Genomic DNA, 7,062 nt, shown 5'->3' on the forward strand with positions numbered 1-7,062 from the left:
TCTTGAAGGATGCAGACTTCTTCCTGTACCACTGCTTGAAGAAGGTGTCTTCCAGAAACTGGCAGTAGGACTGGGAGTTGAGCTTGACTCCATCCTCAACCCGAAAAGGCCCCACAAGCTCATCCTTGATGATACCAGCCCAAACCAGTACTCCACCTCCACCTTGCTGGCGTCTGAGTCGGACTGGAGCTCTCTGCCCTTTACCAATCCAGCCACGGGCCCATCCATCTGGCCCATCAAGACTCACTCTCATTTCATCAGTCCATAAAACCTTAGAAAAACCAGTCTTGAGATATTTCTTGGCCCAGTCTTGACGTTTCAGCTTGTGTGTCTTGTTCAGTGGTGGTCATCTTTCAGCCTTTCTTACCTTGGCCATGTCTCTGAGTATTGCACACCTTGTGCTTTTGGGCACTCCAGTGATGTTGCAGCTCTGAAATATGGCCAAACTGGTGGCAAGTGGCATCTTGGCAGCTGCACGCTTGACTTTTCTCAGTTCATGGGCAGTTATTTTGCACCTTGGTTTTTCCACACGCTTCTTGCGACCCTGTTGACTATTTTGAATGAAACGCTTGATTGTTCGATGATCACGCTTCAGAAGCTTTGCAATTTTGAGACTGCTGCATCCCTCTGCAAGATATCTCACTATTTTTGACTTTTCTGAGCCTGTCAAGTCCTTTTTTTTACCCATATTGCCAAAGGAAAGGACGTTGCCTAATAATTATGCACACCTGATATAGGGTGTTGATGTCATTAGACCACACCCTTTCTCATTACAGAGATGCACATCACCTAATATGCTTAATTGGTAGTAGGCTTTCGAGCCTATACAGCTTGGAGTAAGACAACATGCAAGAAGAGGATGATGTGGACAAAATACTCATTTGCCTAATAATTCTGCACTCCCTGTATGGCTAGATCGCCAACCAGAATTTTCCATTTAGGAATGGGTATTGAATGTTAAATGCTTCCACCTGGTGCAGAACCCACCTTTGTCTGTGTCTGTGCGTATGGAGGTGTGGGCACATGTGCATGAGATAACTGTGCTCACTTGTTTGTGTTTTTTCTTTCTTTTTTCTGGATCTATGTGAATGTGAGCGAGCCAGGTGTAAAAGGAGGATAAGCATTTTGGGGGTTAAAAGGAAGACAGGAAGCAATGTGGATATTGACCCACATTCCCTCAGTGTGTGGAAGTACAGGAGGGGGGGGAGAAATTGTGCTTCTGTTGAGGCCACATGGGGTGAGGGATGAAGACTAGCTTCGTGGAAGTTTAACAATAGCTAACCAGCAAAGCTTCTGCCCTGGGAAGTCTAATTTTAAGGCTTTTCTGTGAAATCTGGTTCAACTTTGTCTGTGAACCGGCTCTCTTAGAAGTGTTTTATTAAGAGTCCAATCCATGAGTCCTGTGCCCTTTTGTAAAAGTCGCTTCGTCGTTTTAAGCATCACTGGAAGGCGATGGTTTTTAAGAGGGCCGACATTAGGGATGGGTATCGAAAACCGGTTCTTGTTGAGAACCGGTTCCCACTGTTTCAATTCCTTGGAATTGTTTGCCATTTTTGCAAACGATTCCTTTATCGATTCCAGTCGCCCCGAATGACGTCACCACGTTGCGGAGCGTCATTTACCTGGCAGGAAACACGGCGCGTAAGCAGCTCAAACGCTCAAAAGTTTGGTTATACTTTACGAGAAAGGATGACAACAGGGCAACTTGCAATACTTGCAAAGTAGATATTTCATTTAAGGGAGGAAACACTACGAATATGCAAAAGCATTTGCTCACAAAACACGTGATAACCTTAAATGAATGTCGTGTTTTTAATTCCGCTCCGGACTCGTGAATCTCAACCCAGCAGCAGCGGTAACGTTTGCACGTCCTCTTCCGTTAATGCGGCAGGTAAATAATCAACTAACAGTGCATATTATGTTAGCGCGATCTGCCTTATTACAAAACCATTACTGTGCATTTAGGTGACCGTGATGAGAGAGACTGACAGAGTCTGGCTGGCTCAGATGCTGGCAGTTCTCGCTGCAGTCTACCGGTAGCGTCTCCTTTCAGGCCAGGATAGACGAATGTCACCGAACAGTGACTAAGTTTGTGGTAAAAGGCTTGAACCCATTTGCCACAGCAGATGCCCCCAATTTTAGGTAAGTGAATGTGTTTAATTGTAGGCAGGGACATTACTGGATATTCTTGTGTAATTGCTACTGAATAATTTATGTTATACTTTGTTATTGCTATAAGAATATTTATTTTATTATTTTACATTTACAAATTTTTTTTCTGGGGACCCTGTGACACCCATTGAAGAGCCGTAGTCTGGATCTCTTAAGATCTCACTGTTGGGTTTGTAAGGCCATGTTACTCCTAAATTTCTATCTTGTTCAAAGAGAAGATATAAAACGAAGTTCTAAGCTAATTGAACTTAGTGTTCTCCTTTGTTAAAAAGAATCGATAAGAGAATCGATAAAGAATCGAATCGTTAAACAGAATCGAAAATGGAATCGGAATCGTGAAAATCTTATCAATACCCATCCCTAGCCGACATCAGACCGCCTTTGGGTTTGTGTGGATTTGTATGTGCGTAAGCGAGTGAGACCAGAACATAAAACGCAGTCAAAGCTGCTCAACATTATTAAACATTTACCAATTAGGATTCACAGACAACCTCACCACAGGCATCGTGGTGCTTTAGCCGAGAAATGCTCAATAGAGGAAACAAGAATGAATTAGTTTTGTGAGCTTTCATTGTGTGTTAGTGCACATGGTAGCTTTTGCTTAGTGATTAGGGATCTTGAAAATATTTAGGAAGGCCAAGCTAAATATACAGCCGAGGAGACGTTCTCATACCGCACTTAACCAAGTGTGAAATAGCTTTGGCTAAGTAAGGGGACAACCATTAATACTGATAAAAATGGGACTAGGTGCTCTCAAGGTGGAATGTGAGCTCTCACTAAGAAAGTGATTTATGTCACCTTCAACTGAGGTTAAAAAAAAAAAAAGCTGGCACTCCGAATAAGAAAAAAAAATCCCACACACACTTCCTTTATTATCAAAACCAGGTTGTCATATTGATTATGACGCTACATCCCACAGCGCTGTGTCTTTTCTTGATATCAAATATTCATCTTAAGGTGGGATTGGTGATTATCTTTAAGAGGCGGTGTCAGCTTTGCATGCTCCGTTTTGGCTTTGTGATATCAGGCTGTCACAGTTTAATAAAATGTTCCTTTCCTTCATCTCAAATCTACCTGCTTCTAAGTGCTTGGCAAACATGCTTCCACATGCTGCAAACATCACCCCGCCGTTTGGGATCAATACGCCGTCTTGTTTTTGTTTTCTCTTAATTGTCTTGGCAGCTTGAGAATATACCTGCTTGAAAATATTAAGTATGAAGAAAGAAAATCCTATCATCAGATGTATGCCTTAGGAGACACTTGGCAACTATTATACCTGATATAATAATTGACATTTTGTAACATAATCGCCTTTAGCATGTCATTTGCTGATTAAAGTTGCAAAAGCTGTAGCTTAGAAATTGAGGAGCCTGTGTAGACACCACAATGCAAATATCTTTAGGCCTTGGGTAAAGCGCAACTTCTTCATCAGGACCAAAACACTGTCAACAGAACGTGTGTGTGTGTGTGTGCGTGTGTGTGTGTGTGCGAGTGTATGTGTGTGTGTATCTTTGTTTTTCTCACAGACACAGAGAGTTCCATCCAAGCACTGTCACCTTATGATGTGCAGGCACTTCCAGAGCTGTATCCTGCCTGGTACAACAGTACGAAAGGAGGATGTAGTAATGTATTGCACATTGCTGTATCTGGCCATTTTTTCAAGATTCTCCCCTCGCGTCATTATCATAACGTGAGATTCTGAGTGTCTGCATAGAGATTACGTCCAGGGTTTGTCACCTTCCTAATTGGCCAAATCACTGTGCGGTACATGCCTGTGGATATGCTTTATTAGCCTAATCAAGACTCTAGAGGGAAGACCCCGGTATAAGACCCTTCACAAGTAGTTAATAAGGTCCTTGGATGAGATCAGCTTGTAGAACTATAGCAAGCTAGCAATATAACTGTAGGGAGAAGGTTCGTGAACACTACATGACTTTCAGAGAGGATTAGGGATTTGTATATGAATGCTTAGCAAGTAATATATGCAAGCGCATTCAGCACTGCTGAAGCTTTTTGTGCAGAATCCCTGGCAGAGTTTGAGCATAGCTTTAAAAAAAACATTACATTAGAAATGTATACTCAGTGCTGCTACAAGGGGCCTGGACAATAGCTGTATGCATAGTCTCCTCTGCTATTCACAAGAACAAGTGCGTTGAATCACTTTTTGTTTATCTCCACATGCAGCAATATGAATAAGAGAGAACTACACATACATGTGCACATTTATGTCACTTATTTACAGAAACAGGATGGTTCTACATGAAATGCATGCATCTGTGAGGAAAAAAAAGACTAGTACTAATTTGAGAGTATAATATATTCTTTGAACCGTCTTCACCTGTTTGTATCTTCTCTGAGAAACAGGTTCAATAATAAAAATTCAAATAGAGTTGAGCATTGTGCACATAGCTTGCCAAAACCCTCAGGAAAGTCTTTGATGTTCTCAATCCCCGGGTGCACAGGAAGTGATGCATTTTATGTTTCTGGCAGAGCCGTAAATATAATCACCATAAACTAAATCACCGTAAGGCATTAACCCAGTGTGATCAGCCTCAAACTAAAGTAAATGGTTGCCTACAAAGCACACTTAACACTATTTCAGCAGGGTAGTTTGAATTTATGGATGCACACATAAAGATTCTGTTTTTCACCTTTTTCTTAGCACAAGGTCAGGTGAACAGGTATAATAGTGCTGCCCTTCTTTAATGCTTCATGCAAATAATCTAGCACCAGATGCGGACTGGTATGCTTCTCACTGAAAGACCTCCAAATGAAACAAAATGAGTGCTTTTAAGATGCAGCAGCTTAAAGAACTTAAATAACCTTCAATTTTTTTGACTTTGTGCACTTTCTAAAGCTAAATAAGAGTACATCTCCCACACTTGCAAAGCTCACTAAATGGTAAGATCACACCTATAATCCAGAAGGCCTCAGATGCTATTGTAACTAATGGTTGTCAAGGGTGCGCACACGGGGATGATAGAATTCAGCACCATGGACAGTGTTTTATGCTTCATCTGTGCAAAAGGCCACGGACAAATCAAGAGCATCACTGCAGGAGGGAACACTTAAGCACCCCGCTTATGTTTCCACCCTTTCTTGCCTTCATGGTCTTTAGAATACCAATCTGTGACTCCAAGACGGCATTGTTTTCACAGCTGCTTTGGCTGCCTAGAGAAATACACTTAATCTGTTGGTTCAGTTTCACTAAACAACATCGCTAAATACCAAAATGGGATTGTTGTTAAATTTGAATAATGTAGTTATCCAACTGTAAGCTCCACATAACTTTGAAGTGATTGCTTTTTATCACATCATGGACAAACTTTGTTACTATTTCTTACCAACATTTTTTTCAGGTACACGAGTAGAACTACTGATGCTAATGATAATCATATTAATTAAGGTAGATATTTCACAGTTTCAACTAACTGTAGGTAAAATAAAACTGAACTGGAACTTGAGAGTAATAAGACATCTTTATATTTTTATTTCAAGTGGTAATATATCCTTTTGCTGTTCCAGAAAAATGTCGGTTTCAAATTTATCATTTGTACTAACAAACAAGCATAATGAGTTCCAAAGAATTGGTGTTACATGATTATTATTATTATTACTATTATTATTACTGTTCTGTTCTTTCCTTCACTTCATGACTGTCACTGATGTACTCTTTCCTATTCATGTAAACCTTTTGGCTCAACAGCATTCAACACATAATGCCATCACCGGTGGGTAATACACCATTAGCTCTTTGAATAGCTGCATCGCTATATAACTACACAAGACCTACACAAATGGATATGAGAACAGGACCATAAATCTCAGACTGCCTTGCCAGTGCTTCTTTTGTAGCCAACAGGTATCCAAATAATGGCTTTCTTTTCAGTGTGCAAGTTATTGTTTGCTGTCTCATCAATGCAAATGTAATTAATTCATTAACAGTTTTAGTTAATTAAAACTCTTTGTTGTCAAACAAAAAAGCTGATGGTGCATTGATCGCTCACTGACTCTTTACTTGCAGGTATTCCAAACCGCCTTAAATGTGACAGCTGTAAAAAAAAAAAAAAAAGTGTCTGGTACCAAAAATCTTTTTTGTGTTTGTGTCAACATTTTCACAGAAATGTCTTACAGGGTAAAATGCTGACCCAAAAGAAGTCAGGAGGGATATACATGTAGATGAAAACTGCAATTAACTGGTCGGCTAAAACATGCAAATGCATGGTGATGATTTTAGTTGATCAGCTGTAGTCAAAATTGCTGGCAAGATGTAGCTTTAACTTTTAATTCTGTGCTTTTTAGATTGAATCTTGTGGTCATGTTGTCAACCATGTATTATAAGCTTGAAAGGTGCTACTTGTGAAAGTAGTTTTCTTTCTTTCTCAGTACTTTGCTCTGGAACATACACATGCATGTCCTTTCCTTCTTGTTTTTGTCCACTTATGTGATGTATGCCGAGCAGGAACTCTGCTCCGTGACATAAGTAGCCACTGGCTCATAATGGCCCCATGTCACTCTCTGCCTCTTTGCTGCCCGCCCGCTGGCTTGTGCCTTTCCCCACCATATGCAGCTGTCTCATATGCCTCCTAGCAACAGCTAGTCTTGGCCACAGCTGCTTTATAAAAAACCCCAACAGAGGCTTACAGACAAACGCACACTTAAGCATGTAGGCTTATTGAAATAGAGAAGTCTCTCACTTGTATGTAATACAGTGTTTACCATTGCCCCATCAAATCTAAATGAACATATGAACATCTACATATGTTCATTTAGATTTGGGTTTCTGAAAGGCGCCCTCAAATAAAATGCATTATTATTATTATTATTATTATTATTATTATTATTATTATTATACGACACTCAGTGTTTTCACTAATAGCAGAAAAAAAA

This window comes from Diplotaxodon limnothrissa, linkage group LG9 (genome assembly GCF_057381915.1).
Source record: "Diplotaxodon limnothrissa isolate DT_005_m linkage group LG9, D_limnothrissa_male_GT1.1, whole genome shotgun sequence".
Taxonomy (NCBI): domain Eukaryota; kingdom Metazoa; phylum Chordata; class Actinopteri; order Cichliformes; family Cichlidae; genus Diplotaxodon; species Diplotaxodon limnothrissa.